At 38.7% G+C, this 22,078-nt stretch overlaps 1 pseudogene; it reads right to left on the reverse strand.

Moving 5' to 3' along the window:
• Positions 1-21,861, reverse strand: part of LOC139438001 (retinal guanylyl cyclase 2-like) — a 51,043-nt pseudogene extending 29,182 nt beyond the window's left edge.
• Positions 21,862-22,078: the final 217 nt, after the last annotated feature.

The following is a 22,078-nucleotide window of genomic DNA, read 5'->3' on the forward strand; positions in this document are numbered from 1 at the left end:
TTTCACTGGAGAAAAATGAAGCTATGGGTATGCCATTTTATTGAGCTTTGGAGAAACCTGGTACTTGGTTTCATAAGGTCTGGAAAGCTACCCTCCTATAACAACTTTAGATTAAATAAAATATGTTAAAATTGATTGAACCATTTTTGTGTTGGAAATCCAAGTCAAGATGCAAAGAGGTGTAGTGGATAGCAAGACATTATCATGACTTTTTAATATAGAGCAGAGGATTTTCAACCATGGCTGCATATTAAAATTACCTGAGGAGAGTAAAAAATACCAATACCCAACCCAATGCAGACCAATAGAATGAGATGCTTTATGTTTGGGACCCAGTAATAAGTAATATTAAAAGATGGGGAGCATATATAGCTCAAGTGGTTGAGCACCTGCTTCCTGTATATGAGGTCAGGGTCCAATGCCCAGTACCTTCTAAAAACAAAACAAACAAAAAAAACAATTCTCATTGGGGAGCAGTTTTAGCTCAGTTGTTGAGCGCATGATTCACATGTAAGAGGTCCCAGGTTCAATTCCCACAGTACCTCCTGAAAAAAAAAGTTTCCCAGGGGGGTTATGGAATAAACACCCCAAATATATGCTGTGGATCATAGCTAGGAGTAATAGTCTGATGATATTATCTCATAATCTATAGCAAATGTTCCACAACAGTGTGATATGTTGGTGAAGGGGTGTTGTATGGGAATTTCACACATGTGCATGATTGTTTTGTTAAGTTCACAACTTTTGTTTTATATATATATATATATTATTTATAATTACTATATATATTTTCCAAAGGGAAATATTATATTTTTTAAAATCTTCCCAGGGGATTCTAATATATATCTAATATACATGTAGGGTTTAAAACCAATAATATAAGAATGTACATTGGCCTGTAGTCTGTTCCTAAAACAGGAAGTTTGAGTAAGTCACTTATCTCCTCTCTCTGGGTTTCAATTTATTCCTGTGTAAAATGATGATACAGAATCACAAACTGTTAATCCTTGGAGGTCATTTGGTCTAGATCTCTTACTTTATATATAGAAAAGTGAGACCCAGTGAAGTTAAGCAATCTGGCATAAAATTAGGACTAGAACCCAGGACTCCTGTCTCCTACTTTAGCCTTCTTGGTTGGAATAGATGTTCCCTGGGGTCCCTTCTAGTTCTGAATACCTGTTAGATTTCCCAACTCTTGATCTAGTCAGGGACCAAATCCAAGTTGTAGATATATTTTGGTTAGCTAGTATATACATTCTTCTTCATCTTTCTGACCCCTCAATATCTGAGTGCCCCAGGGATCAGTCCTTGATGCCTGTGGAGATTTAAAGCTGCATGTATCCCAGAAAAAAAAATGTATTCTTAAATCTATTCTATCTCTGTGGCTATAAACCAATTGTAACCAGGATTTGTTGATAAGGCTACTTCAGTTAAGGTGTGACCCTCTTAATTCAGGATGCAACTTAATCCTTTTACTGGAGTCTTTTATAATTGTAATGAATACAGAAAGAAAGTATGAAAGCAATGGAAGCAAGAAGGTGAAATCAATGAACTCAGAAGAGAACAGAGACACCTACTGCCTTGTCCCTTGCTATGCGGCAGAGGAGCCAAGGATCTCAGCTGGTCACAGTGACAAAAACATCACTTTTTTAAAAAGATTTATTTATTTTTATTTATTCCCCCCCTCGTAGTTTATGTTGTCTGCTCATCTTCTTTTTAGGAGGCACCAGGAACCGAACCTGGGGTCTCCTGTGTGGGAGGTTGCCACCCCTGCTCCCTGTTTTGTTTTGTCTGTCATTGTATTTCTTCGCTGTGTCTCTTGGTTGCATCATTGCACTGCATCATATTGTTACCTCAGATTGCTGCACCAGCCCATCGCATCAGCTCGCTGTCTTGCTCATCTTCTTTAAGAAGCAGCAGGGAACTGACCACAGGACCTCCCATATGGTAGGCGAATGCCCAACTGCTTGAGCCACATCTACTTCCTGAATGTATCACTTTGATGATGCTTTGATTTGGACATTTTCCTGGTCTCAAACTGTAAGCTAATAAATTCCCATTGTTTAAGCCAACCCATTTGATGGTATCTGCTTTGCATAGCCTAGGAAACTAAAGCAGTCCTCTTCTCTATTCACCCTCTCCTAGTGATCTCTTCTGGTCTCATGGCTTTAAATGCTGTATCTATACCTGTACTTCTCAAATTTTTATGTCCACTTCAGAATTCTCTCTTTAGTTCCAAACTCAAATACATTTAACTGCTTACTTTGGTATCTCTACTTGGATGTTAAAATCAGCATACCCAAAATTGAGCTCCTGATATTCATCCCAAACCTTCCTGCTCCATACACAATCTACCCCATTTTTGTTAATAGCAACTCCATTCTTCCAATTGTTCAAACAAAAGCCTTGTCCAGATAACAAGGCTAACTTCTGGCAGAGCATCTCAGTCTCCTGAGTTTTAGTCCTCCCTACTCCACTCTGCCTTAACATGCATTCTATAGAAAGAGGCATCAAGAATGAATGTGATATACTGCCATGAAAGTAATCATTCTTAGTAGCCTAGCTTATACTGAAGTTCCTTAGAAGGTTTTCCCTAGCTCTCTCTCCTGACATTCGTGGATGTCCCATTAGACTTTCTTTAGAAACTTTGCAAGAGTCTGCCTATTTTCTGGGGTTTTGAGATTATGACAATATATTCAGGTTAGAAGTTGGAGTATAAAATCAATACTAGTAAAACAAATGAATAAAATCTACAGGGCAGCAGGCTGCTGAAAGCAAGGAGAATGCAACTATTCTGTTTAGAAAGACAGATTCCTCTGGAAAAAAAGACTGCATCTACCCACAGCCAAAATCAAATGTGGAAACTTAAAAAAAAAAAAAAAAAAAAAAACCTCACTTCTGAGATAATCCATTACACTGGGTTTTCAGCATGCCAGGCTATGTCACCTTTTTTGCTCTCATGTTGACCCCTATTTGAGCTGACTGACAGCAACTCCCCAAGATGACTGAAGCCTGAAACATTCTCTTCAGAAGTCTCCAACCCCCATCACATCCCACACACACATGCAACCACCAAATGAGGTAGAGGGACCGGAAGCCAAGAGGAAAAGTATCTATAGCAGTAGCATTCAATTGCAAAAGAAGATACAAAGACTGGTTGCCACAACCAGCCACCCTCACTGACAGGGGTAGATTTGTGTTCCACTTGACTCGTATTCCCAGTTTGCCCATTTTTGCTCTTCAGTAGTGGAAATTTCCCCCTCCCATAAGTCTAAGGTACATTCTGCTAGCCTCTGTCATAAGAGGTCTCTAGCTGCAGCCACTGCAAATAATAAGAAAGAGAAGTAGAGGATGGGAAAAGGGAAAAGTGACACTCCAAAACCCTCTATCATGGCTTCTGACTACAACTACAAAGAACCAAGACAGGATTGCTTTGGAACTCCTGTCAGACAGATTACCATGTTCATCACAGTAGAATGATGAGACCAGAGTTGACTCAGTCTTTTGGTTTTCCCTGCTGTATGGGCCTGCACTTGAAAGAGTGAATGAATGAATGAATGAATGAATGAATGAATGAATGAATGAATGAAAATGGAAACTTATTGATTGTTGCTCACTGTCTTTAGGTAGCTTGTATCCAAGAGGAAAATGTCTGGGTCAGGAGCAGTGGTATTTGAATTTGTTCAGTTTAATAGTTCATGCTGTTAAGTTGATCATCATCTGGTCAGATTTACTGTCCTTAAGAAGACACAAAACTGCCTTCCTGAGAATTTTGTCTTCAGATGTGTATGTTAAAGTATGTCTAGTTTGGAAAGCCATCACTTATAGTACAAAAAGGCAAAATAATTTTTAATCAAAAAGCCAGGCACATGCAGAGATCAAGAAACTACAGGGTAACTGAACTGCTGTGACTAAAGGTAATACTTCCAGTAGTGCATGTTATCAACCAAGAGATATATATTAGACCTAATCTGTCTGATGTGATGCTCATTCATACAATACCTTTATTTTATACAGAATAGGACAAAGGCAATTGTAGCCACTGTGAATTGCAGGCAACCTTTTTTGACAACCTTTGTGGTGGGTCCCATCCTGGAATGCTCCAGTCCTAACCACATCCCCTTCAGCCTAGGATCTTCCCGCCAGATACACTCATTCAGGGTGATGGAAAGACAATAGAAGTAAGGAGCTTATCATCCTCCAGATTTGCTGAGATATCCAGAAGATTTCCTTTACTGAACCAAATAATGAAACATTTCAGAAAAAAATATCCACAGTATGTGCTCCAGTAAAATGCAATTTGTAGCCAATAGAATTTCATTGAAAACAAATTTGGAAATACTATGAAAGGGAAGAATGTAGGTACCAAAATCTTATTTTAGAAGTATATTTTGTTCAAAAATATAAAAGTAAAAAGCGACAGTCCACCCCAATCATCCTGAGACCAAATTAGGAAATTTGTCACTGGTGACCCCACCCCTAAATCTCTCCATACTGATTCATTGTTCTCTTTTCAAGTGTCCTCATAAAGCCCTAGTTTCTCCTATATCAGAGGAAAGCAATCTAAAACATTAGTCACTTAATATTGTTACTTTCCTTGAGTAAAGCATTAGATGGGGAGCACAATATAATGAAAAAATACAAACCAAAACTAAATATGTGTTTAAATGGTGAGGCTGTGTTAGCAGATTTGGGTTGCACACTCAGCTCTGATGCTTGCCACCTGTATGACCTCAGGCAAGTTACCCTGACCTTCAATTTCATCATCCATAAAATGGAGATATTAATAATTTATAGACTTGGTCTGAGGATTCAGTGGGATCATTTGTGTAAACTTATTGGCTCAGAGTAAGCACTGAATACACCATAGCTGCTATTGTTTGCGTTTCAAAAGAGGGATGCAGGTCTCTGGTAACATCATCCTGGGAGTGTAGAGTAAAGGTCCCATGTCCCAATCTTGAATTTGTGACCAATAAGTAATAGAGCCTCAGCTTTAGACCCAGTACCCTTAGCCTTCCTGAAATGACGAAACTGTTCAGCTTTATTAGGGGGAAGCTCTCTTCTCTATTTTTTCTCTATTATTACATCACTGCAGAGTTCCTAGCTCTCAGTAATAATAATAAAAATTAATATTTATTGTGGAGTTATTTGGGTCCAGGTGAACTCTTTATGTGTTTCATTGAATCCTCACAACAACACTGAGTAGGTACTATTAATATTCCCAGTTTACAACAGAGAAAAAAGATACAGAAGCTTATTAAATTCATAGCAGCTTGTCCTCAAAGCCCATGCTCCTAACCATCATGTTGAATCTGAGTTTAATAATGTTTGCTAAACTAATGAATGGACTGAAGTAAATTCACCAATAAAAGAATATTTGTGAATATTCTTCACTTTTGTGAAGTCTTTTTTCCTTTCATGAATTTCCTTGGGCTTCTAGATTAAAAATGGTGAAATCAAGACTTTTCTTTATTCTCTTCTGCCTCTCAAACATCACTACCAAACAACAAGAAGAACAAGGAGTAGAAACAATAAAACTCCATCTTTGACGGGATGAGGAGATATATGCAACACTGAACCATGGAATATGAAGATAGAAAGCTGCCACAGGAGTGGTTTATGACTTAGCTGAATGAAGAGCAAGCAAACCTAAGTGTCTGCAGAGGGGAATACTGATCATCAAAAAGCAGATAAGGGGAAGTGGACTTGGCTCAATGGATAGGGGGTCCGCCTACCGCATTGGAGGTCCGTGATTCAAACCCTGGGCCTTCTTGACCTGTGTGCAGCTGGCTCATGCGCAGCGCTGATGCATGCAAGGAGTGACATGACACTCAGTGGTGTCCCCCGCATAGGGGAGCCCCACACGTAAGGAGTGTGACCCATAAGGAGAGCCACCCAGCGTGAAAGAAAGTCTGCCCAAGCATGGCGCTGCACACAGAGAGCTGACACAACAAGATGATGCAACAAAAAGAAACATAGATTCTGGTGCCACTGATAAGGATAGAAGTGGTCATGAAAGAACACACAGCGAATGGACACAAAGAGCAGACAACTCGGGGAGGGGGGAGAGAAATAAATAAAAAATAAATCTTTAAAAAAAAAAGCATATATGCTCCTCAGAATTCTGGAAAGTCCTGGGAATTAGAGGCATCAGGTACTATAATTGTGAAGGCAAGACAGACTACTAAAAGAGAGATAGCTATTTGAAAGTCTACCTAAGGGGCAGTTACACATTCCACATCCCTACCTCTATCCAGAAAAGCCAGGCAAATTTTGCTTTACGTCTGCAAGAAATGGGTTAAATTAATTCAAAGAAAACCTAGAGGTGGGAAACTAGACACAAAGGAAATTGGGAGGGAGGCAGGTACTAAAAAGTGTGATGAAGTTAAAGTCTTCATACTTACTGGTAAGAATGCTAGTCTCCTTCCCTCAAGATGGTTCCCAGAATACTGATAGCCAGTATATGGCTCCCAATCAGGAGTATGGAGGATTCCTGAAGAAAGTGACTAGCCCAAGAGATAAGACCTACGTATAGTGACAAAAAATTAAAATAATAAATGAATAATTTATAAAAACAGCTAACTAGACAATTGCTACTCAATTGCCCCATTCTAAAGTCCCTGGTCAATATGCCCACCATGCACATCAAGCTTCAAATCTGCCTTTTAGAACTTCATTTTTATGTATGAGCAGGAAACTATGATCACCAGACAGTGAACTAAAGCATCCAATACAAAACAGAAAGACCAAAACAAATAAACAGGAAAAAATATGAACTGAGTGAAAAACAAACAAAACAGAAGAAAACTTCAAGGAAATTATAATGAATATCTTCAGAAAAGTGAGAAAAAATACTATGTTGTTGAAACAAAAACAGGATGCTATTTTTTTTTAAAGATTTATTTATTTATTTAATCCCCCCACCCCCACCCCGGTTGTCTGTTCTCTGTGTCTATTTGCTGCGTCTTGTTTCTTTGTCCGCTTCTGTTGTCATCAGCGGCACGGGAAGTGTGGGCGGCGCCATTCCTGGGCAGGCTGAACTTTCTTTCGCGCTGGGCGGCTCTCCTTATGGGGCGCACTCCTTGTGCGTGGGGCTCCCCTACGCAGGGGACACCTCTGAGTGGCACGGCACTCCTTGCCCGCATCAGCACTGCGCATGGGCCAGCTCCACACGGGTCAAGGAGGCCCGGGGTTTGAACCGCGGACCTCCCATATGCTGGACGGACGCCCTAACCACTGGGCCAAGTCCGTTTCCCAGGATGCTATTAATATAGAATAATCAGAGAACAAGAATAAGCTCTTAGAGATAAAAAATATGATAGCTAATTTTTAAAAATACAGTAAAAATTGCTAGTACACAAAGTCGAGGAACTCTTCCAGAAAAAAAACTAAAAACAAAGATATGAACAATACAAGAGAAATAATAAGACAATTAAATATCAACCCAGGCAATCCTATATACAACTATTTCTAGAAAGAATAGAGAAAATGTTTTTGAAAAAATTATCAAATAATAGGAGAAAATCTCTCAGACAAAAAACTTCTAAATTGAAAATCTCCAACACATGTACAATATATGTATCAAAGGCCCAGAAAACAATATGAAATATCATAGCATGAGGAATGAAGAGAGCATCATAAGAACTTCTGGGGGAAATGGGATGGGGAGTAAAAACAGGTTGCATCAAAAAGTCAGAAACACTGGGGTGCTCAACAACAATGGAAAATAAAAGACATTGTGCTATGTATTCAAAGCGCTGTAGGAAAACTATTTTTAACCTAGGTTTATGTACTCAACCAAACTGTCAATCAATAATGAAGATAGAATTACTCTTCAGCTTTACCGAATCTCAAAAATTTACTTCTGTGTTCATTTCTCAGGAGCTATAGAGGATATGCTCCACAAAAATGAGGGGATAAACCAAGAAAATAAGACTTCATGGACTAGTCAGTCCAGCACAGAAGAGAGCGAAAGGGAATTTCCAGGATGATGAAAAGGCAGATCCTAGCATAATAGTTGTGCAGCAGCCTTAGAAAGCAGCAAGTTTAGATTGGAATAGGAGGACAAAAAAATCCAAGAAAAACAAATGAAACTGACTAAGGATTTATCAGATCTTATCATCCATGGGATCATTTTGAGAGAATTTTATAGATTTATCAAAGGGTAAGAAGTTCAAAATAAGACTCAAAATAAAGACCTGAAAGTGATGAAAACGAATAGAGGAAAGAGCCCCACCCTGATCAAGATGGCAGCGTGAGATGCTTCAGGGCTCTGTCCCACATAGAAGCTTTGAAAAATCAACAAAAACTGGCAAAAACATCTTTTTCACACCTCCAGAAAATAGTTAAGGGACTACAGTTACAGGGCAAGTGCCAAATCAAGAAAAAGGTTACATAAGAGTTGTATGATTTCATGGTGCCCTGGATAAACCCTCCTGTATCCACTCACCAGCTTGGCATGAAGCTGGCCCATATTTCCAATGCAGATCCCTGATCCTGGTTCCAGCAGAATAATCATTGCTCACATAAGGGGAGCATGTACATCTGGCCCACTCTGCCTGGTGATGACCTGAGGGACTTTCTATCCCAGGACTGTGTAGAAGGCAGTTCACAAAGCTCTCCTACAGAAAGCTGTGGGAGATCAGTTAAGTCATGCCACCTGAGGCAAGAGATTGCTGACTATAGGACATGCAGTACAGTGTCAAGGACTGTGAGAGAAATGTTTCCGAGGGAAGAGGGGCACTTGGATCTGTGTAAATGGGGCAATTCCTAGGGCCACACATACATAGCCGAGGCAATACCCATATGCAGAAAGAACCATGGAGGTCCCTACGATTTAGCCTGGAGTTATTCTCTAAACTCACTGTATGGATAAGCCCTGAAGGAAAGCACTTGCACAGCTCAATCTGCAAAAAGCAGAAAAGGTGTTTTCTTTTTTTCTTCTCTTTCTCTTTCTCTTTTTATGTCTCCTTCTCCTCCTCCTTTTTTGTTAGGTCCTGGCATTCAAGGAAAGCTCAGTCATAACACTATCTGGATACAAGCTCAAGGAACAGGTGCTCCCATATCTAAATTCCAGTGATAACATGTAAAAATATCAAAAAGCCCAGGTTTCAAAATAATGTTATGAAACATACAAAGAAACAAGAAACAATGGCCCAGGCAAATGAGAAGATTAAAGTGTTAAAAATGATCAATGAGGAGCACCAGACATGGCACATACCAGACAAAGACCTTAACAAAAGGTCCTAAATATGCTAAAAAAGCAAAAGGAAAGCACAGACAGAGAACTAAAGGAAATCAGGTAAACAATATACAAACACAAAGAGAATATCAATAGAGAGATGAAAATTCTGAGAAAAACAATTGGAGCTGAAGACCCTAGTGTAGCAGTTTGATATTATTGATGAATTACAAAAGAAATATTGGACTATGTTTGAAAACTGGTATTTTCCTCTGGGCATATTAGAGTGTATTGGATTCCGAGGTTTTACTTTTCCTTGAATAAATAAGGATTAAAGCTTTGATTAGGCTATGTCAGTAGGACATTGCATCCCCGCCCCCTTGGTGAGCAGGAAATCACAGAGAAACTGCACCACAGAAAAGGGAGATTGGTATCTTGAGCTGGAGCCCCAGGAAGTAAGCACACAGAGGAGTTTGGTTGTGAGGAAAATGAAGCAAGTCCAAGGAAGAGAGGAACCCAGGAAGCCTGAATCCTGGCAGATGTTGGCAGCTATCTGGCTCTAACACATGGCAAAAGATTTTGGTGAGGGAAATAACTTATGCTTTACAGCCTGGTAACTGTAAGCTTCTACCCCAAATAAATATCCTTTATAAAAAAAACAATCAATTTCTGGTATTTTGCATCTGCACCACTTTGGCTGACCAATACAAATAGTAATAGAAATTAAAAATTCCCTAGAGGGGTTAAACAGAAATTCAGATCTGGCAGAAGACAGAATCAGAGAACTTGTGATAAAATCATTGAAATCATTCAGTCTGAGGAGCAGAAAAAAGAAAGAATGAAGAAAAGGAAAAGACCCTGAGGAATCTGTACCACTATAAGCATTGTGAGAGCCCCAGAAGGAAAAAAAAGAAATAAAAAGGCAGAGAGAATATCCGAAGAATCAATGGCTGAAAACTTCCCACTTTTAATGAAAGCCATGGATATATACATCCAAGAAACTCAACGAACTCCAACGAGGATAAAACCAAGTAGACCCATGCCACAGCATATTATAATTAAACTGACAAATGCTGAAGACAGAGAATTCTGAAAGCTGCAGGAGAGAAGCAACATGTAATGTACAAGTGAGCCTCAATAAGATTTAATGTCTATTTCTCATCAGAAACCATGGAAGGCAGTGGGATGACATACTTAAAGTGCTGAAGGCAAGAACTTGTCAATAAATAATTTTATATCCAGCAAAATTGTCTTTCAAAAGTGAAGGAATGATAAAGACATCCCTCTATAAACAAAACCTACAGAGTTTGTCATCACTAGGCTGGACCTACAAGAGATGCTAAAGAGAGTTCTGTAGATTTAACATAAAGTACATTAGATTGAAGCTTCATGAAGTAAAGACCTCCAGTGAGGGTACTGACATGAATATATAAAAACACAAGTACTTTTGTATTTTTGGTTTGTAAGTCCACTTTTTATTTCCTACAGAATCTAAAAGGCAAATTCCTAACATGTTATGATAAAACAGTCATAAGGCATAAACATGTAATTTTCAACAATAATTGCATAAAGGTAGGGGATGGAAGGGTAAAGGTATGTATTTACATATACAATTGAAGTTGTTATCAAAGCAAATGATAAATTTAAGATGTTAAACTTAACATCTTAAATCCATCTTAAATCTAAACATGGTAATTACAGAGAAAATATTGGAGAATATGCAAATTCTTAGAGACAGAAATACGAGCACAGGTTGTCAAAGGTGGGGGACAGGGAGAATGGAGAGTTAATGCATAATGGATTCAGGGTTTCTGTTTGGGGAGATGGAGAATTTTAGCAATGGAAGGTGATGAGGGTACTGAAATATTGTGAATGTGACCAATCCCATTGAACAGTATGCTCAGGAGTGATTGAGGTGGGAATGTTTATGTTGTATATGTTCACAAAATTAAAAAGAAAAAGAGAGAGCATCTAAAGAAACAATGACAATTAAGTGCAATACATGATAGTGAATGAGATCTACCAAAGGAGGAAAAAAGGCTCAAAGGGATATTATTGGAGCATATGAAAAATTGGAATATAGACTGTAAGCTTTATATCAAGGTTAAATTTCTTGATTTTTTTGTTTAAACAACAGGAATTTCTGAGCTTACAATTTTGAGGCTAAGAGAAGTCCAAACTGAGGCATCAGTAAGGTGATGCTTTCTCCCTGAAGACTGTGGCATTCTGGGACTGGCTGCCAGAAATCCTTTATCCTTGGCTTTTCTACCACATGGCAGTACACATGGTGGTGCCCTCTCCTTTCTCCTCTGGGTTCCATTGCCTTCCAACTTCTTCACATGACTTTCTCTTACTTAATTTCTTATGCTTAAAAAGGACTCCAGTAATGCAGAAAATTTCTTGGATTAGATAACTACACTTAAGATGGTTATGTAAGTGAATATCTTTACTCTTAGGAAATGTACATGGCAATACAGTTCAAGGAGCATAATGTATACAATCTACACTCAAGTATTCAGAAAATGGATTGATAAAAATATTGATAGATGATAGATATAGATAGATGATAGAAGATAGACTGATACAGTAAGTATGGCAAAATGTTAAAATTGGTGGATCTGGTTATCTGGGAGGTTAGGTAGAGAAATGTTGGAGTTTGTGGGGTTTGTATTTTCTTTTCAAACTATTTCAAATTCAAAAAAAATAGGCAAAAGGTAGCTTAACAAATTATGGAAGAATTCCTCCAAAAAAGTTCTGTCCAGGCACTTTTATCTCATCTAATCCTAAAAATAAACTCAATTGTTCCTCCAATGTTCAGAAAAATACTCAGATGAACACAAATTGGTTAAAAGACATAATCAAGGTCTCCTTGTTAATGAAGAAAATGAAGAGAAAAAATGCTTAATCCTATTCACATCTCATAAAACCCATATTCTTTACTTTTAGTGTTAATATAGTACCTTCTTTGCTTTTGCTACAAAAACATTACAATATTGTTGTTAAGTATAGTCTATAAGTTACATTAGTTACATTTACCCATGTATCACCATATTCTTAACACCTTCCAGTAAAACATTCCTGTATTTATATTATTAACCCCAGTCCTCATCTACCACCAAAATCATTCTTATACATTCCTTATATTGTCCTCCAGCAGTCCTCTAACAAAAACCTCCCCAGACTACTCATTTGAGTCACAATCACATCCATAAATTAACAATATTTGTTAAACTCATTATAATGTGCTACCATCAACTCCATCCATTACCACATGTTTACAATTGACCTTATTAAGCATTCTACATTCTGATGGTGACTTGCTTTGGATATTTCACAGCCTTGAACTGTAAGATTTTCCCTAATAAAACTCCCATTATAAAGGCAACCCATAACATAATTTTGATATCCTACTGAAGAAACCACTTGGAAAGGCCCTGAAATCGTATGACAATGGAGAGTGCCCAGTTGAGGACAGCCATTCCCTCCAATATGCTAAGCATATGAATAAAGCTGTCTTGGAAATACAGAACAGACCAGCTATCAACCTAACTCTACTGAGGGATCCTAGTCAATAACACATGGAACAGAATCTCCCGGCCATCCCCTTCCCAAATTCCCTATCCTAAAATTGTGATACATAATAAAATAGTTGTTCAATGCCATTAGATTTTGGGGTAGTTTGGTACACAGCAATAAATAATCAGAATATTAATCAATATTCACTATTTTAATATGATTTGCTTTCTAATTTCAGTCTAGACTCACTTCCCAACCTCTAGGCTTTCACTCATAATTTCTCCTATTTAATATCCTATAGAAAATGTTCATATCCTATATCCACATCCTATATCCATAGGGTTTGAATTATTTTTGTAACTGTGCTGTAAGTTTGAAAGTATTTCAAGATAAAAAGTAAAAAAGAAATGAAAATGGTTGCCTCTTAGGAGGCAATGGAGGGAGGCCAAAAGATTGCTTTGTTGTGGATATGAACCTTTTAGCATTTATTGACTTTTGCAACTAGGTGCATGCATCACTTTGATATTTTTTGTTTGCTTTAATTTTTAAAGAAGTAGAGGTATAAGGTACATAGGGTTGCAAACCACTTTTACAGTCAGCAAATAGCCTTTCGTTGAAAATTACTGTGTAAGGAAGAAGTACAGTCCTTTTGTCAAAGCTTTGGTTTACTCACTTACTATCTATCTCCCTCACTAGAATTTAAGCCGTGTAAGGGCAAGAATGAGTGATGTACTAGTCAATGTTTAACATCAGCATTATGGGGGAAAAGTTCTGATTTGTATTACTTCTCAATTTCTCCCAGCATGCGCAAATTCAAGCTACCAATATGATGTCACTGAACACATGGTTGAGAAAAAGATATACACATTTGGCTTTTGCGAACTGGATCCAATGCACTGCTGATAGAAATCCTGCATGTCCTTTTTTTATTATTTTTTTGTCTTTATTTTGTTAATGTTACATTCAAAAAACATGAGGTCCCCATATACCCCCACCCCCCTCACCCCACTCCTCCCCCCATAACACCAACCTCCTCCATCATCATGAGACATTCATTGCACTTGTTGAATATATCTCTGAGCACCGCTGCACCTCATGGTCAATGATCCATATCATAACCCACACTCTCCCACAGTCCAACCAGTGGGCCATGGGAGGATACACAATGTCTGGTAACTGTCCCTGCAGCACCACCCAGGACAACTTCAAGTCCTGAAAATGCCCGCACATCTCATCTCTTCCTCCCACTGCCTAACCCCCAGCAGCCACCATGGCCACTTTCTCCACACCAATGCCACATTTTCTTCTATTACTAATCACAATAGTTCATGAATAGACTATCAGTAAGTCCACTCTAATCCATACTCTATTCCTCCATCCTGTGGACTTAGAGTGGTTGGCTGCATGTCCTTTTTAATGTTCTGTCCCTGGAGTTCAACATCATGCCTGGCACATTTAGGTACTCAATAAATAGTTGTTGATTTATTTACTGAATGGGGTAGAAAATACCAGGATCCCATGGATCGAACACTAAACTACATAATTTGATCTCAGAAAATGCCATTTGACATTCTGAAAGTAGAAAAATTTTAAAGCTAGAAATATTGAAAGACCCTCTGCCAATAACTGAAAATCTTCAGAATATGAAGCTGAAGTCAGATGGTCACTAGACTTTTGTTCACTGTCAATCTATAAGTTTATCCTGGCTGCAAAGGGAAAAGGGGGAAAAGGAGGTAAATGTTTTTTAGGAATTCCAATAGTCACTTTAAACAAGATAATGATAAAATATATTTGTCACTAACCCATTTTACAGATGGGGAAACAAAGACTCAGCAAGTCTAAGCAACTTGCCCAAAGTCACATAGCTAGTAAGAGTCAGAGCTAGGATTTAAACCCAAGTTTGACAAATTATTTACCATATTCCATTTCTGCTATATCAGCTGCCTTCAAAAACATGTTTTAGTAAGATAATTTGGGGAAAAGTGGGTTTTGTTTATGCGACACGAAGATAATTGTCTCACCCTTCTACCATTCTTTAGTTATGAAGGTCTACCACATGTACCTGAAAAAATTGGGGGTGGAAATGCATCCAAGAAGGCTTTTATATAAGCTCTGGATTCTTTATTTCAGCTCTATTTCATTTGCTAAAACAGAGTACAGGCGTCATAGCAACCAAGCTAATGGTGTCCTTTTTGCCTTAATTACTTTATGTTTTCCACATGCTCAAAGGATTTGGCTCAAATACTAAGAGTAGAAAGTCTAATTTTTTAAAGCATTGTATCTGTTTTATATATGTAAAACATACACACACATACACATTTCCCTCCTTACCTCAATGCTGTGATTAAAGTAGATAGATGACTTAGATTATATTAGACTATCTGTGTGATGCCGTAGCATTGGTTAAAAAGTACAAAAATTCAACATTTGATTGTTTGCATATAATACAACATAACCAACTGATTTAACCAAACATTTTTAGAAATTTGAAAATGTCTTAAAATCTTTTATTAAATTGACCAGTTGTTTTGAGTTAAGTATGTGTGTGTGCATGTCTTCTATAAAGAGAGACATTTATTATAGATATATGGTAGTGTCAGTGGTGATAAAGTTCAAATCCAGCACTCTTCATATTTCTGCTAGTCACTTTTTTATTAGAACCCAAATCAGCAAAATCTTTTCTAGTAATACTCAGGATATAAAGAGATAACTTATCTGAATCATTTATGCAGAGAGAGAAACAGTCCACAGAATGAAGTAATACAGGGTGGATAGTAAGTAGAACATCATGGAGAACGTGAGTATCAGACACAATCAGCTGCCTATCCAACAGCTTTCATCCTTGCTAGCAGGATCCCCATTTTTTTCACACTTTTCTAGCAACCATAGGGTCAATCATGGTGGTCTCATTTTGCTTTTCAAATTATTGGTTCTCACATGGATGTGGAACAAAATTGTGGCCAAGAAGATATTGGGGGTGTGTGTCTGGTTGGGAATCTGATGGGAAAGATTTATTCTTAAAAAGAGAACCAAGAGAAGGACATTCCCCATTTTGCCTCTGAATATTTCCACCTGTATGTGATGTCTGGAATGGTGGCAGCCATCTTGTAAGCATGAGATGAACCAGCTCATGAAGGCAAGCCAGCATGGATTGCAAAGTGAAGAGATGAAAAGAACCTCGTTTGTAGAAGACATCACTGAGCTGATAAATTAACTGACCCTGGTCCTGGAGCCTCCCTACCTTCGAATTTTGAAAAAGAATTTTTTTCTTAGGCCATTTTGTGTCAAGTTGTTTGTTACGTGTACCCAAAAATATTCTAGCAAATGCTGGAAATTTTTAAGTAATTTATATGTTGTTCTCAATCTTTCTGAAAAAAACATACTTCTGCCTCTGGCCTTCAACCTATGGAAACTTTCTCTCTGTATTTTTTCTAACCTAACTGGCTTCTTTTGTCCCCCATCTTCCCCTCATATTCATGCTTTTTTTTTTTTTGTAGTCTTCCTCTTGTTTTTGTCTATATTCTCTGTTCTTTTCTCTAAACCCTGCCCCCAGCATACACATTCCATTTTCTTCCCCTAACATTTAAGTGGCTGTGATTTGAATCTGAAATACTTCCATGTATACATACATCTACACATAGGTAAATATAATTTATTGTATATTGGAGAGTATTTCTTCCCCATTCCTAATAATTCATTGCATGTAGAAGTAGCTCTGCTAACAAAAAAACAAACAAACAAAAACAAAAACAAAAACAAAAACAAAAACAAACTCCTTGCCTCTCTTTCTTCATCCACGTACTCATTCCTCCCCACAAAGGAAGAGAGACTTAATCCGATTAGTCAATTTCAAAGAAGAACTAAATGTGAGTATCTCAGCACTCCCCTATCTTCTTTTCTTGGGAGTAAGCTCCCTACAGGAAGCAAGTATTTTGATATACTCCTACAGGCTGTAAATTTTACGGAAGACTTGCCCCCATAGGAGAGGTCTACAGTGGTCCAGCAATGCCAGTGACTAGGTGTAGATATCTGCTTAATACTCAGTTTCAATACTGAGAAGCTCACATGCCTACAGATAAAAGCTGCATTCTCCAACAACAGCTTATTGATAATGAAGGTGATACAAGCTCTTTTGTATTAGTTGCTGAACTGGCCCAGAAAATGGGTTAGAAAGAGGATTTCTTTTATTAAGCCCCACTAAAGATCATCAGTGTATATCAAAGTTTGGTTTCCCTGTTCTTAAATGTATTTTATTTACTCTTCTTGGCTGTATGCTATCATGGGTTGCTTGAAGATGAAAACTAATTCTGCAATAATTGTCTTTGTTTTACAAATGTTTGCTGCAAACAAAAGGTGTTTTTTATTGGTGTAGGGCTGCCTGCTATTTATTGGGTCTCCTATGGAATAGGGGCTCTTGATAGGAAAATGTTTACTGCCCCGATTTTTGAAGTTCTCTGGTCATGATAACTTGTGAATCAGAACTTACTTGATCTGACTCCAGATGCTCAGGAATTTCTTCTCTAGCTGCTGCTTCTGTATAGGCTTGATAGAAGGTCTTTTCATGGGACTTATTGCAATGGTCACCACAGAATCATAGGCTTTTTGGAGTTTTGGTTGTTCCTCAGTACTTGATAAGGGAGTATGCTTACAAGGTAAACTGAAGAGGAGGGCATCATAGGGAACAAAGACATAGGTTCCATTGGTCATTTTTTTTTTTTAACAGCAATGTTATGGATGATTTTTATTATCATCTGTTCACTTTTCTACATTTTTTCCAAATTTATTTTAAAACATGAATTTGTCTTGTGATTTTATTCCCAGTTATTTCAAAAAAAGAATAAAAGGAAAGAAAAACGATTAGGAGGCTTTCAACAGAGAAATAATTTTTGTGAATTACCTTTTTTATGGTAAACTAGTGTGATTTCAAAATTATCTAACTCTAAAGTATTTCTTTTTTTTTTAATATTTATTTATTATTATTATTTTTTAATTACATTAAAAATATATATATGAGGTCCCATTCAACCCCACCGCCCCCGCCCACCACTCCCCCCACAGCAATACTCTCTCCCATCATCGTGATACATCCATTGCACCTGGTAAGTTCATCTCTGAGCATCACTGCACCCCATAGTCAATGGTCCACATCATAGCCCAGACTCTCTCACGTTCCATCCAGTGGGCCCTGGGGGGATCTACAGTGTCCCGTAATTGTCCGTGAAGCACTATCCAGGACAACTCCACGTCCTGAAAACGCCTCCACATCTCATCTCTTCCTCCCGTTCCCCACACCCAGCAGCCCCCATGGCTACCGTTCCCACACCCATTCCACATTTTCTCTGTGGACATTGGATTGGTTGTGTCCATTGCACATCTATGTCAAGTGAGGGCTTAGATTCCACATGGGTACTGGATGCACTCTTCCCGCTTCTAGCTGTAGACACTCTAGGCTCCATGTTGTGATGGTTGACCTTCTTCAACTCCATGTTAGCTGAGTGGAGTAAGTCCAATAAGTCAAAGTGTAGGAGCTGAAGTCTGTTGAGGCTCTGGGCCTGGGTGTCATATTATCAGTCCAGAGATTCAAATCCCCTACATATATCTTAAACCCAGCACCAACTACAATTCCAATAAAGTAGCATGCAAGTCTTGTGAAAAGAGATCCCCTCTGAGTCCATTTCCATCACGCAGAAACACCAGCTCCAAAGAAGGGCCATCTGTCATGGCAGTGAACCCCTTCTGCCATGACCATAGAACCCGTGGGTCTCTTTATCCCTCAAAAGAACCAATACCTGGGGTTGTATCTACCTTATCTGTCTCTTAGACTCTGTTCAGTTGTACATAGGGGTATTCCTTCTGACAACCTCCAGACTCTTTTTTAGAGACTCACAGCCTTATAATCTCATTTCTCCTTTCCATTTCCCCCTTACATTAGGTCAAACCGCTTCCCGAAGTCATGTTATTATATGTAGATAGGTATATTCTGCTGTTCCGCATTGAATCTTTAATTCAAGGTCATTTTCTAGTTGCTTCTTCAGCTGGTATGTGGTAGTGATCCCTCGGTGCCAGGGAGGCTCATCCCCGGGTGTCGTGTCCCACGCTGGGGGGAACGCATCACATCTACACGCTGAGTTTGGCTGTGAGAGTGGCCACATTTGAGTAACATGAAGGCTGTCAGGAGGAAACCCCTAGGCACAATGCTACTCTAGGCCTTGTTCTTATTGCAGGTGCATAGGCTCAAAAGTGTAGCCATTAGTATCAAGAGCCCACTGTTGGGCCCTCCTTCCTTCCTGGTTCTTGCTGTTGCACCTGGAGGATTGCCGCTGCTCTCCCAGGGCCCACAACAGTGACCCCCCGGCCAGGAGCCCAGTACCCCCCCAGCTGTTGTTTTTAATTGTTTCCACTATGAGTATATATAGACATTACCATATACCCTGGGCATATGCCCTGTATAACTCCCTGTCAACCATATATATCCTGTCAATAACATCCCATATCAGTATTCCTCCGCTGCCATTGTTGAACCACTCTGTGATCCAAAACTTCCCGTAAAGTGAATCCCAACATAATGTCAGCTTCAGAAGAGTCTTAGATCACCAAAATTCATATATACAATATACAGTATTTCCCCAGATCCACCATAAAACCTTTTCCCTTCCACAGCAATAATCTTTTAACTTATTCATATCATATTTCCTGAAACTGATGTACAGATTCCGAAACTATAGTTTTCAAACAAAGTAACATTTGTGCTTACTATGTGGTCCATACTTTAGGTTGTACAGTTTTCTAAATTTTTTAGTTATCCTATGTTTTGTCTTATGGTTTTCATTATTAGTCTGTCGTCCCCTATATGTTTTTGGTGTAATATTAGCTGTTTTATATTCATCCTCGTGTACTCTCACATAACTCCTCTTTTGCCCCCTTATTTACCTTTGTTCCATCCATTGCACGTCCATTTTCCCCTCCCCTTAGGGCCCACAACGCCTGCCAATCTAATGCCCTGGGAGCCGTCCTTTCTCACGAGAGATACAGTTCTCTCTATTCGACGGCATTAGTCTTCCCCAGGATATGGGTCCACCCCACCCAATGGTAGAACCCACCTTGGCAAAATGAGCCTTCAGCTATTCCCTCCGGAGTCCTCCCGCATCAGACCATACCCCCTGAGCGTCCTAACCAGGTAACCCTCCTACTTATACTTTGATACGTTTTACTCAACATTTAGTTCTCAATGAACTTCTGGCACTCTCCCATGTTTGTATGTTGCCCCTCCCTCCCACCTATTTCTTGGACCATATTACCCCTCTTCCCATCCCCAGCCCCCCTCAAACCCAGAAAACCCCACCCGAAGGTAACCCCTTGCCCCCATTTTGTCCCTTCTTTGTGCTCATACTTACCCCCAGCTCATCACAGATTCCACCCCTACAGACATTAACTCACATCCTTCCTCCACCCCCCGATTTCCAGTAAGCCACTTTTCCAGACTCTAGTTCTCTGAGGCAGTTAACTTATTTCATATCATTGAGATCATATAGCATTTGTCCTTCAATGCCTGGGTTGCTTCACTCAACATAAGATTCTCAAGGTTCATCCATGTTATCACGTGTGATTGTAGTGTATTGGTTCTTACAGCTGAGTAGTATTCCATTGTGTGTATATACCACATTTTATTGATCCACTCATCTGTTGATGGACTTTTGGATTGATTCCAACTTTTGGCAATGGTGAACAATGCTGCTATGAACATTGGTGTACATATATCGGTTTGTGTCCTTGTTTTTAGATCTAATGGGTATATACCCAGCAGTGGTATTGCTGGGTCATATGGCAAATCTATGGATAATTTTTTGAGGAACTGCCAAACTGTCCTCCAGAATGGTTGGATCCTTCTGCATTCCCACCAGCAATGGATGAGTGTTCCCCTTTCTTCACATCCTCTCCAGCATTTGTATTCTACTGTTTTTTTCATGGCTGCCAATCTTATGGGAGTAAGATGGTATCTTATTGTAGTTTTGATTTGCATTTCCCTGATAGCTAGGGATTTGGAGCATTTTTTCATGTGCTTTTTAGCCATTTGTATTTCTTCTTTGGAGAAGTGTCTGTTTAAATCTTTTTCCCATTTTTTAAATGGGTTGTTTATCTTTTTGTTTTCGAGATCTATGAGTTCTTTATATATGCAAGTTATAAGTCTCTTATCAGATATATGGTTGCCAAATATTTTCTCCCATTGTGTGGGTTCCCTTTTTACTTTCTTGACAAACTCCTTTGAGGTACAGAAGGCTTTAATTTTGAGGTAGTCCCATTTATCTATTTGTTCTTTTGCTGCTCGTGCTTTTGGTGTGATATTCATGAAGCCATTTCCTATTACAAGGTCCTGTAGATGTTTCCCTACACTGCTTTCTAAGGTCTTTATGGTCTTGGCTCTTATATTTAGGTCTTTGATCCATCTTGAGTTCCATTGGTCATTTTAAGATCATGAGCTCATTCCAAGAAATGCCTCTGAGTCTCTCCCCCTAATAAGGCCGAATGCATACACATGCTAATTACTGAAACCAACAAACAGAGAGGCTATGGCAGAAGATGTTAGTAAAATATAGCACTAATTACTACTGATTGGGATAAATAAATACATTGTAACCAATTTGTTAATGGTTTCTATCTTGTGTCTCTAAGATGAGCGAGATGCTATGGCCCTAAGCTGAGTCTGAGGTAGGTTCAGAGGCCCTGGGCTGGAAATGTAGGCAGGGGAGACATGTCTTCTGGCCACAGTGCCTAACAGTAGACAGAAACAAGAACAAATATAACAAATGAGAGGTAGCGTAACAAAGAGGCTCTGGGGTTGGAAGGTCTAGGTTTATATCTTAACTCCAGCAGCTACTAGCTATATGTCCTTAGTTAAATTATTCAACATCTGTTTGCCTCATCTGTAAAAAGGGGGTAGTAATATGTGCTTCACAGAGTGGTAGAAATGCTTAAAGGAGACAAGTTATATAAAACACTTTGTATACAACACTCAGTAAATGGTAGTTATTAATATACCTAAGAACTAAAAGGCTAGAAGGAAAGGATGAGAGATATTCTAATAGTCACTGTAATTTTTTTATTACCTACCACCTACAAAAATACACTACATAGATTTTTACCGTTCCCACCTTTAACAAGGCCATTATAGACACTGCATTACACTAAGTAATGCACACCTACAAAGCTACTAATATAATGGTTGACATGTTCAATTTTTAAAAATCTAACTTTCCAATTAAAGTTGAAATTACTTTGCACTCAATTTAATCCTTCCTAGACTTACGAAATTATGTTATTTGGCAAGGCTATGCTAGAATAGTATGGATTGGTAGGAGCCACAGTTGAAGACTGGCAGTTAGA

The sequence above is a fragment of the Dasypus novemcinctus genome, chromosome X, assembly GCF_030445035.2.
Source record: "Dasypus novemcinctus isolate mDasNov1 chromosome X, mDasNov1.1.hap2, whole genome shotgun sequence".
Lineage (NCBI taxonomy): Eukaryota > Metazoa > Chordata > Mammalia > Cingulata > Dasypodidae > Dasypus > Dasypus novemcinctus.